The following is a 12,672-nucleotide window of genomic DNA, read 5'->3' on the forward strand; positions in this document are numbered from 1 at the left end:
GGATGTGTGTGACAGTTCTCCAGGTGGCTTGGCAAGAGTAGGTTCCTTTAAGACAAAACTGGGGGGTTCTGGTAGCAGGCAAATTTTTTGAACCATGTCTCCAATTTTTTGAACCATGATGGAGACCAGATGATCCTCTGGTCTCCATCATATTGACCGGACCTGATGTGGTTCCCCTGCTGTGCAGACCCTTTTATTCAGATGGGAGATCAGTCTGCTTTTCACTGTTCTGTCTCCCCAAAATAATCTGGACCAGTACAGAGATGGGATCTTAACATCTGATAGTGTACCTCTGAAGGTGAACCCGGGCAGCAACAAGAAGGGGTACTCTGTCTAGGGCCATCCATTTAGTGCTCCTGGGCTTTGTGAGACCCCTACAGGTCAGTCTTTGCACATGCATCCAGAGTACCCGCAAGTGTCTGGGCAAATTGACGAATAAGGTCCAGCCTTCTCTCCATGCTAATAATGCTGGGACCAACACAAAAGGACACCAAAAACAGCAGGAGCAGTCTGTTATATGAATGTTTCGCAGATGACCAGGAAGCCGAATTTCTGCCTGCAGAGGGCAAAAGAGCCACGTTACAGTTTTTCACAATTGTTAACACACGTTTCCAAAACAATAATGGCTTTCTCAAAACTGCACACACAAAACTGAAACCTCACACACAAAATGCTAAACCTGACACACATACCATTCATTGAGTACACACAACTAAGCATTTGTCTGCACACTACCAAGCATTTACAGCACGCTGAAATGCGAAATTGAAAACACAATTATAAAAATGGAACACACCATATGAATGACAATGACTCTGGAGAATGAGCCATTTCTCCTTTTGTAAAATGTGTCAGTATAGGCCTACTTTTTTTCATAGTCAAACATAAAACAGCACAAAAATATGCAGCATAAGTTTTATTTCGGTACACACAGAAAACAGGCTGACGGTCTGGACGTTCCTGAATGTCGCATGGTCAGCCAGGATCCTATTTTGTATTTGTCGGAGTGTGATAGCGTTGTTCTCACGAACCATACTTACAATTTCAGTCTCCTGTTCAGCTGTGAAAGTGTGTGTGTTCAGAAGCTCAAAGCACTTTTATGCTGCAGTCCTGATTGCAAATTGCTCAACAGACCTGAAAGTGTAGAGATTTTAATATTTGTGTGTTGTAGGTTGATGCTTTGAGATTTTACTTGAGAAGTGTGTGCAACAACTGAACATTGTGTGTAATGTTTTGACAACAAGGTGATGTGTAATTTACATCAGAGTACAAAGAAGGAAAGTCAGAGTCTAATGCAGATAAGAGAGTGTGAAGTAGTGCCAAATTGGGTCGAGCGATTGGTACATGAAGTGAATGTTGTGCAAATTGTGCCGAATTTGCGCTTTTTGTGTGTTAACAACTGAGAAAAACTGTAACTGCATATTGTAATGAAGAATAAAGTAACACAGTGCAGAAAACAATGTCCAATAGGTGTCAGCAGAGGACCACAAATTGATGAATGTCCCAGTTTGGTGTCTGATTGGAGAAATGTGTGGGAAAATCTAATATATATATTCTTTAAATCAACTGCTTACACAATTTTTTTTTAACTTTTCCTCTTTTTTTCAAAACTTTACACACAAATCCAAGAATTTCACACACAAAATGCAAAATGCCTCGCATCTCTTGCAAAAGAAGCACTGCATTCAAAATATCACAAACACGTCTCAAAAGCAAACATTTGTCTCACGTTGCAAACACCTTTGCCATTATATTATATTTTTGGATATATCATATACACACAGTTATTCAAAACCTAAAACTCTTCTTTCATGAGCTCGTATGTACATTTCTGTAATGGCAGAGATGGTAAACATGAAAACAAGATTGAAACCAAACTTTTTTTTTACTGTTAGCATTTGTGGTTGTGAATACAGTATTACACAGTACGAAAGAAAGAGAAGTAGTAGTACAGAAACCAAACCTAATTTCGAAAAAGATGATTACGGAATGGTGTGTGTGTGCCATGAACTGTAGCATACAGATATTGTACAGCGTACGATATCACCCAGGGTCGGACTGGGACCGAAAAACAGCCCGGGACTTTGAAACGCAGACCGGCCCGCGACCTGTGTACAGTTGCTTAATACAAATAGGCTATATAATAATAAAGTATCATGCAGTGCTAGCGAAGACTGTTAACAAAATTAGATCTAATACAGTATCTAAACATTAATATGGCAATTCTCCCTTAGTTTCTTTTTCCTTGCTTCTCTCTGTTTCTGCATCTGCTTTTAAATGTTGTAAAAGAACAATAATCAGTTAACTATAGTCAATAATAAAAATCATTCAACAAACTAATTTCCATATAATAACCCTGTTAACATAGTCTACTGTGTACAGTTGCATTGCTGCACCTGTCAAATTCTCTCCACTGGACCCTGTCACCACAGCCTCCATCTCTTTCCCCGTGTCACCTGTTGCTGCACAGAACAGAACAAATAAGACAATTGCATTTGAAAAGCACATTTAATTTTTAAAGCCAAAAAAACATGTTGTGCATATTTAAAAGAGTGCCCTTTTCTCTTGGCCATTTCTTTTCCTTCATTTAAAATATATAGCCTATATATTGGCTAACAGTAATACCAAATGTATATGTTTTTAGAAAAATGAAAACAATATGGTTTGGATATTTGAATGTTCTAAATGTCGACAATGCAGCTGCTTGCACCCGACGCTGGTAGGCTACTGCCGCATCTTCGGGCTGCAGACTCTCTCTCACTTAGCTTGGCTTTTGCCAGTCTAAACATTTGTTCAATGTTTTTACATTTTGCAGCATTTTGCAGGAGTGCCCATTGTTTTTTGTTTTCTTGCTTTTTCCGCGCCACCCTTTTCTCCTTTTCCTTTCCATTTCTTTGCAAAAGAAACAACAATGTTTTTAGCAATAGCTAATTATGTCTCGGATGCAAACGACTTTTACAACACTGCACGCGATCTCATTGCTTCCACCCACTCCAACTAACTGGCGGTACTCGGACGGACAAGTGCACCGTTCAAGTTTACACGGGGGGAATCCCCACCCCCACCCTTCGGATTTTGGATCGCTCCAGTTAAACATTTTCTTGGTATTCAGGCTGTCCTCAAAGAGTAAACTATTAGGCTATATATTTTTTTGCATAGTGCCGTGGCCATAGCGGCCGTTAGTTGGACCGGCCGTTCGGGAAATCTCCCGATTCTCCCGATGGCCAGTCCGACACTGATATCACCTGATAATGGACGATGCGGAGGCGTGAACCGTCCGATGTGCAGCGGAGTCCATTATCAGGTTATATTGTACACCTCTAAGGGCATTATCCTGCTTATACCATAGTCACTTGACAAAGATTTATTTTTACAAACTTTAATTTATGTTTTCATGCGTTTTGCATGCAACTCTGATATTTCTAGTCCACTCAGCTCAGAGAACCAACACCGGCTTTCCTTTGGCTGAGCTATTAGCCTGAAAGCTAACGTTATGCTAGCAGTAGTAAATATAATTTTACAGTATGTTTGACAAGAAGATTAGCTAGCTAACCAGCCATTTCACTGTCCCAAAATCAATATCAAGATTTTCACGAACAAAGTATTGGCCATATACTAGGCTAGTTCTAGCTACAGTATGGCCGCAGCCTGTGGAGTGAGTTGAATAGCAAATGGATGTGAGATGACCGCATCAAAATTGACATATTCTATCTAATAGTAATTATTATTTGACAGTATAATAACAAGACTAGCCAGCTATCCAGCCATGTCATTGTCCCCTAAATCAAATCAAGATTTTAAGAAGAAAATAATAGGCGTGTTGGCCGCAGCCTGTCTGAAGTAGGCCTACTGTAGATTGACTAGCGAGGTGAATAGCGAATGGGATGTGAGATGAGCGGTTACTTGACATTGACAGTGAACTCATAAAAGTAACATTTTCCAAATAGGTTAAAAGAAATCACTCATTGTTGTAATTACATGCTTGTTAAAATCTTTCAAAATTGTAAATGGAGGCATTGATTCCGTCCCTGTTGTTATGGTTAGCTACTTATTTCAGACACTTTGTACAGGCTCATACTATGTAGCCGGCGCAATCATTTAGAACGGTGAACAGCTGCAACTACGTCGTAGGTGTCCGTATATCACCGGATAATGGACACCCCTGCAGCCAATCAGAATTGAGTATTCACCCAGACCATGGTATATAGTTGATTGTCAGATACCTGTTATCATTTCTACAGTAAAGGTTCAAATTATACCCACCACTGTAAATCAACTCAAATTAGGCTATTTATAGGCCTATTCTAAAGGCATGATTGGTGTTGAGTAAAGCAATGAGTTTTGCACATGTGAGGAGTTAGTGTGAGGCACTCATGAATTAGTGTGGCATATTGATTGGTTGTTTTTGAAAAAGGAAATCAAGATGCTTCCTGTTAGAATTTTGTGTGTTACATGAAAAATGGTGTGTTGTGTTTTGCTAAAAGTGTTTTATGACGTAACGTAATCATTTCAAATTATATCTAGTCAATCTGTTGAAAACAGTGTTGTGTAGACTGTGTATATATCACTTTCTCAGGCAAATGACGAATGAAACAGGCTCGGTTAAAGAAATCCGAGATGCTGCCTATCTTCAGCAGACTCGTATCTACAAAAGGCAGTCCTCCCTGACGTTTTTAGTGTAGAATGGAGTGAACGGGCAAAACTAGGCTGGCTCAGGCAAAACTAGCCTGGCTAACGGAGGTCGCTTTCTCAGGCCAATGATGAATGAAACAGGCTTGGTTAAAGAAATCCGAGATGCTGGCTATCTTCAGCAGGCTTGTATCTACAAAAGGCAGTCCTCCCTGACGTTTATAGTGTAGAATGGAGTGAAATACAACATTGTGCACACTGCCAGTGAGCGACCCGAGTCTGACTGAGGCTAACAACGTCAAAACAGTGTAACGGGGACGCAGTCTCACTCAGATTGCCAGTTTTACACAAATCACAAAAATAATCGGACCAGCTGGCTAAAAGCAGAATTCCCATGTCTCTTGAATGCTGCCCTGCTCGACTTTTTAGGTGTAGAATTGACTGTAAAACTGTAAAATGATGAACTTTGTGACATAACGTGAAGACATGGCTGCCGCCTAAAGGCCGAATTATACTACTGCGTTTTCACGGACATGGACACAGGGAACGCCCTCTCCGACGTGGAACGCCCTCTCCGAACCCTCTCCGAACCCCTCGGAGAGCTCTACGTGCACCTCCTGATTTTCCTGACTATCCGCAGAGCCTGTTTAACCCTTGTGTTATATTCGGGTCATTCTGACCCATCAGTCATTGTGACCCACCGTCGTATTGCGACAGATTTACCTCCTACAAAAACAAAGTGAAGCATTTTCTTTTAACTGTCGGGCTGTCTCAGACCCCCCACATTGCAATGGTTAAAAGAAAATAATTGTTATTTGTTTTTGTATTGGGTAAAATTGGGTAAACACAACGGTGGTTCGTTATGAACCTTTGGGTCATGTGACCCGAAGGCAGCACAAGGGTTAAGGAGAGCCTGGCCACTCCCTATTAAGCCCCATTGTACCGAATTTTGTTGCAGTTCCACCAGAGTTCCACTGGGAGTGATCGCGGTCGAGTGCAGAATGAATGGGAGTCTATGGAGGTAAACGGCTAAATTTGTCTCTTTCACCTGATTGTCGTTGAGAAATCTCTGATTTGATTGTAGTTTTTGCATGTTCAACATGGATTACAGGTCGAAAGTTGAATGAACGAGTACTTATGTCCTTTCGATTTCTTACAGGGTAAGTTGTTGTTGCCTATAACACACTAGCATTCTGCTAACGAATGCTGATTGGTTAGTGAAGGACTGACTACGACCAGAGATTCCGCTATATGGCATCCGAAGCAGAACCAGAATGTCAGAGCATTAGCAACATTAGCAACAACATTAGCAAACCAAAACTCTTTCTAGCATTTGTATTGACAGGGAGAGCCTAACCTGTCAGCTGTGTTGTCGATGCCTCGAGAGAAAAGTGGAAGTAACCAGAGCTTGCCGTCAAGCAGTATCTCAGGCCGTACAATGTGTATGACGTCAATGACATTTTAAAAGGCTTTTTAGAACAGAAAGGTGACTTAAAAAAAATCTATCACCCAGCGGTGTGTATTTTTTTTGCCTCCCCTTTCGAATTCAGAATTCAAATTAGTAGACAAAAAATTATATCCCGAGAAAAGTGGATTTTGAGGGGTATAGCTCCATAGACCTCCATTCATTCTGCACTCGACCGTTAGCGCCCTCATATGGAACTAGAGAGGAACTGCAACCAGTTCAGAACCCGGAAGTTTCCCGAGAGTGGCAGTTCTCTCTATATTAAGGCCGATTTATAGTTCTCAGTTTTTACGGAGACGGACACAGGGAACGCCCTCTCCGACGAGGAATTCCCTCTCCGTGCCCTCTCCGAGCCCCTCGGAGAGCTCTACGTGCACCTCCTGATTTTCCTGACTATCCGTCTGTCCGTCTGTCATTTTACGGATACCCCTTGGCTGTGAAGGCCGAAATATACTTCTGCGTCTCCGTTTACAGATGGGCGGGCGCACGGATACGCACGGATACGGACGGATAGACTTTGTTTATGGTTCTCCGTAGGCTGTGGGTGCTGAAAACAATTCACCGCCAGAAGAGTATGTGGCGCAACGGTTTTTTGTGGAGTGTTTATTTACCTAGGTTATCGAGAAGTCGAAGCTCTCCGTCGCTCTCCGAAATTACGACGGATACTTAAGGCCTATATATGCTTCTGCATTTTTCGAAAAACGGACACATGGGAACGCCCTCTTCTCCGAGGAACGCCCTCTACGAGCTCTCCGTCAGCCCTCGGAGAGCCCCGGAGAGCTCGACGTGCACCTCCTGAACTATCCGTTGTGAGCGACGGAGAGCTACGGAGACCCCCTTGGCTGTGATTGGTCAGTATTAAGAATCGCTTGCGTCAGGGGCGGGGGCAGGGTTGCCGGGATAAACAGGACGAACAGAATCCTTTGACCGCCATTGCTGTAAGTTTTCACAATTCATATTTCAGCTAAACAGTACATGTAAATCAGCATCTGAATTAAAATGTGACGAGAAATGGGCAGTGTAGTTGCTGAAAATGTGCGTATTTTATTGATAAAACGGCTAATTTGTAAATTTGCTCCGACTTCTCGATAACCTAGGTAAATAAACACTCCACGACGATTTACAAAAAACCGTTGCGCCACCTACTCTTCTGGCGGTGAATTGTTTTCAGCACCCACAGCCTACGGAGAACCATAAACGCAGTCTATCCGTCCGTATGCGTGCGTATCCGTGCGCCCGCCCATCCGTAAACGGAGACGCAGAAGCATATTGCGGCCTTTAGAAAATTCAGGAGGTACACGTCGAGCTCTCCGGGGCTCTCCGAGGGCTGACGGAGAGCTCGTAGAGGGTGTTCCACGGAGACGAGGGCGTTCCCATGTGTCCGTTTTTCGAAAAACGCAGAAGCATATATCGGCCTTGATTGGTCCGTATTAAGAACCGCTTGCATCAGGGGCGGGGTTGCCGTGATAAACAGAACGAACAGAATCCTTTGACCGCCATTGCTGTAAGTTTTTACAATTCATATTTCAGTTAAACAGTACATGTAAATCAGCATCTGAATTAAAATGTGACGAGAAATGGGCAGTATAGTTGCTGAAAATGTGCGTATTTTATTGATGAAACGGCTAATTTTTACATTTGCTCCGACTTCTCGATAACCTAGGTAAATAAACACTCGACAACGACTTACAAAAAAACGTTGCACCACCTACTCTTCTGGTGGTGAATTGTTTTCAGCACCCACAGCCTTCGGAGTACTATAAATTCAACCAATCCGTCCGACTCCGTCCGTCTGTCCGTAACGGAGTCGGAGAAGTATAATTCGGCCTTTAGACATTCTCTGCTATCCGTCCATCCGTCATTTTACGGATACCCCTTGGCTGTGATTGGTCCGTATTAAGAACCACTTGCGTCAGGGGCGGATAGCCATTATAAAGGCTATCCGTTCCCGGTTTTCTGCAACAACATTGCGCGCGCATTCCGAATGTTTACAAACAAATAATTGGTCTATTGCATGCCGCATTATCTGATCAAAATGATAGTTCTCTCGACAGTCAGAGCTCGCGCAAGAAGGTGGAACGTAAGGGAGATACCCTTTCCAAAACTTGTAAGGGCGTAATAGTTTGTGAAAGACCCAGAGAAACACAAATATCCGACGAGGCAAAATCCCGGACAACTTTGAAATCCCTGCCGGACGCATTTTTTAGGTCTCGAAAAGAGGACATGTGTCCGGGTAAAAGAGGACGTCTGGTCACCCTACAATAGATTTATTTGTACGTTTTTATTTCAAATCTCCACCTTCATGTTTCAGTGAGTGTTGGCCGTGTTGCGTCTTTGCTCCGCAGCTTCACTCGTTGTAGACCAACCAATCAGTGCGCAGCTCATCTAGGCTATATATTCATGAGCATACCATAAAAGGAGAAAACCTAGCGTTTTTCGCGGGACAAATTCACTGGAAGCATCAGGGGGCATAGAACAGCACCCAGCCCAACCAATGTTACATACCCTATTCGGAGACCTTAAGGAACAGTGTGAAATACCCAAAAACCCAGTCAATCACCCCTTTAAAATCTTAACTGCATAAAACATGTAGATATTTTTTTTTACCAAAATGATGAGATTTCTTAAATTTATCAATTAATTATACATTCCTATGGCCAACTTTCTTTTATATAAATAAAATATATTGCATGAAAAATAATTGGTTAAACGGGCAAAAATAATCCATAATTTATCGGCTTTAATTTATCGACCACATTTTCTTATCGGACCGATAACAATAACACTAAAATATACATTTATCTGCCGATACCAATATGGCCGCCAATGTATCGTGCATCCCTAATCTCAACTGATAGCACAAATTGCACCAATATAACCGCATTGATTATGATTACGTTGTTAGTGAGGTTGATAAGGAAACCCTTGCACACATTTTGAGGCCTGCCATTTGAGTGTCTTACTTTATGAGCTAGCTATTGATAAAGGGGACTAGGCTATCTGCCCTTATCAGAACAGTTCTGAACACTTTCAGGAAGTTCTGAAAGTCTACCACTTTTTCAGCGGTCCTCTTTCTTTGCCTTTTATGAAGTCTAGGCACTGTATTGAGGTTCTGCTTTTTGCTAGCGAGCTTGTTAACCATGATAAATGAGTTGGCAGTGGCAGGTCCATGTGGCAAATGGTTTACATCTGTTGTGGACTTACGGAAGTTCAACCTCCCATCATGATTTGGTTTCAACAGTTAAGGTGAGCGGTCATTGTTTACAAAATGGTAAAAGATTACAACTACTGGTTCCTTACTGGGCTAAAAAAGTGTTGAGCTTTTTTGCATTATTTTCCAAGCCTCAGCCTGACCTGGTGAGCTGATATGTACACTGTTGTTTCCTTCTTTGTGAACCTTCACTCACATGCTAACACAGAGAATTGTACTGGATCCATGTGGAAAGGTGTTGGGAAGGAGGAGCCCTGTTGTATGCCATGTACATGATCATTGTTATGTAATGGCAGCACTGAGTCTCATTACTATTGAACCAATGCTCACTCTGAAACTCTGCTGAGACTCTTATTTTGTCAGACTGAAGCATGCAATATTTAAATAATGATTTAGCATATTCATTAATTGCAGCAGTGCTTGCAGTTCATGTGAGGTATTACAATGTGAAGATGAGACCACACACACACATATACACTCACGCACTATCACACCTGCAGAAGCCCTCAAAGTAAACAAACACACATGCTCCCCTTAGGATGGGGAGAACCTTGCTCTTTCAATCCACCCTAAACCGGAACACAGCGGCTGGATTCTGATTCTTGCGTTTCTCTGTGTGTGTGTGTGTTTGTGTGTGTGAGTGTGTGCTTGTGTATATGTCTGTGTTTGAGGCCCAGCAGTTTGAATGAGTCAGGGAGGGGAGAGAAGAGGGAGAGTAATCAAGTAGAAAAGATTAAGGGAAGACGAGTTCACGAAGATCTATGCGAGCAGACAGTGGTTGCGTAACCATAACCCAGTTTACTCTGCATTATCAGAAAGACAGCATGAGAATAGGGGGCTTTGCCAGACTGTGTGGACTGCTTTCTTGTAATGTTTAAAACATAGATTTCCAAATATAATATTGTTTATATGTTTTTATATACACCACTAGAAGCTTCTTGGTTGTATTGATTCAGCCGAGTCTGGTTGTCAGCTCTTCTGCTTTTCCCTTATATTATCTGTCTCCCGAAACAGGATAATCTAAAGATTTTTGACCATTATCTTTTTGTGAATCCATAGAGAAAATAGTGTTTTGGATGATTAAAGCGACGGATGAAAATTATCAGTCTGTGTGTGAATTCTGGACTGGTCCCTGAACTAAGAAAGCTAAGGAGGTATCTCTCCATGGTAAACACAAGGACATGTGATGCTCCTACTCATGTTTGGTATCCATCACAACACCATTTATTCATTCACATTGGATTCCAATGCCTTTAGTTATTGACACAGCTAATAGGTGAATTGTTTCACAGCAGAAGTGATGGGACAGGGCTTGGGTTGTTATGATTAAATTGTTTTGCTCTGCCAAAGTATAGGGGCGGGAGTTATAGACTGTCACTGTCGGTCTCAATGACACAAGCCGGGGGTGGGGGTGGATATCCCCAGCAGAGGGTCTTGAAGACTAATACTGCAGTGCTCTGAATACCAATGATCGCTCACAAAGCTTCACCAGCAACTCTGAGTCCTTCTTTTCAGTCCCATTTAAACACAAGTTTATTCAAGGGGTCAGGGCTGTTGCATAACCTCCCTTTCACTGGTGTATGTGTGGGCTCTGTGAGAAGGGAAACATACAGAGTTGTGTTTGAAAGAGGAAAGGACCAGAATGGTATCCAGATGAATGAATACAAAAAAACACTTCTGCTTCTGACTTTCTCTGTCTCTGAGGCATTGAAAGATAATGGTGTCTCCATAGAGATTGGTAGTGTGTTTGCCGTTGTGTACATTGATGCTATTCCACATCAATCAATAGGTTTTCCTACATTCACCCATTAGACTAACTGATCAATCCTCCATGTAGGATAGGCTGAATCCAGGAAGACACAGCTCCCATGCTCTGGGGTGGGGGGTGGGGGGTTCCGGTCTCTTTCTGATCTCAGGTTCTTTGACCTTGTCTCAAAGTAGTATCCCTGGCCCGTTGTTCGTTCAAACAAATCAATACATTCAGCAAAAATAGCACTGCATTGTGTTAATATTTACAGATGGTTATCGATCAGAAAGATCATGCATCTAACTAGACAACACTGTCCATCTAATGGCAATTACAGTATGCACAAGCCACCTTACCGTAGTATCCGATTGCACTATGTTGACCACTCACGCTGCTCATTCTTATTCTTATTTTTATATATATTTTATATTTAAATTGTTGTATTCTTAGATTGTTTAGTTCTAAGAAATAGTTAAACTTTTGTACTTTTACTTAATTTAAGATTTGTATATGTTTAGTGTTTTGCACCTCCCTGCCACAGTAAATTACGTATTTGTATAACATACATGGCGAATAAACCGAATTCTGATTCTGATTCTACAAAATGATAGCATTTTACTATTAAAGACTATCCTGAGATTGTTGCTGACTAAATGAACAGTAATCCATTAATAAACCCCTGGGAACAAAGTGTACCCATCCATATCTGGTGCATGTTTGGTGTACAATTCCTGGGGGGCAAGGACATAAACAACATGTTGTACCACTCTAGCTCAGCAGAGGGCTCTATTGGAGACAACTGCAGCTACGATGGAAACCACATTTGGTGCATCTGAGGCAGACTGCTTTAGACCAGTTCTGGCTTTGTTTGTCATAGTGGAACTGGGTTATGAAGGTTGCTCTAAACATTTTAACTGTCCAAAACATTCTACAAAAAGGGCAAAAGAACGTGTGCTATTTATCAGCAGCGTGTGTGTCACTAACAAAACTCACATAAAATTAACATGAACAAAATTTTCAGCACACAACTGCTCATTCCTTTTGTCCTTCGCTGTGTTTGCTCAGAGTAGGCCTAGTCTGAACACCAGCCAAACCAGTGGTACCTTTCCACGTTGTCTTAAGCAGACAATACATAATACAGTGCTGGTACAGTAGCTGTAATGAGAGAGTGCTTCAGAGAGTCTCTTAGGATCTCAAGGCACCTAGTGTTGTGTAACAGGTGCTTGCTGAGCCTCATTAAATAAATAATGACTCACTGATCTTTGGTGAATTCTGCCACATCATACGGATGTGAGTAGTGTTGGCGTGTGCCATCTTAAACTCTCCCCAGTCCAGATCACATCTACCAGCCTATTGTCAGACCCCACACATGCAGAAAAGGTATTTCCTCTAGTTAGACAGGAAATACTAGTCCCAATAAAATGTAAGAAACAGCTGATTTAGGGATTGGCTGGTGGAGCATAGGCCACCTGCAGAGAAGCGGAAAGGGTTTCTCTGCCCTGGGTCTGCCAGGCCTCTTCTCTCTGCTTTGCCATGGCAGCGGCCATCAGGGCACAGGGCAGTGCTGAGACGGTGACAACGCTCATTATCAAGCCAGGCCTCATCGGATCCCTCTTCCAG

Source organism: Osmerus eperlanus, chromosome 16 (genome assembly GCF_963692335.1).
Source record: "Osmerus eperlanus chromosome 16, fOsmEpe2.1, whole genome shotgun sequence".
In the NCBI taxonomy this organism is placed as follows: domain Eukaryota; kingdom Metazoa; phylum Chordata; class Actinopteri; order Osmeriformes; family Osmeridae; genus Osmerus; species Osmerus eperlanus.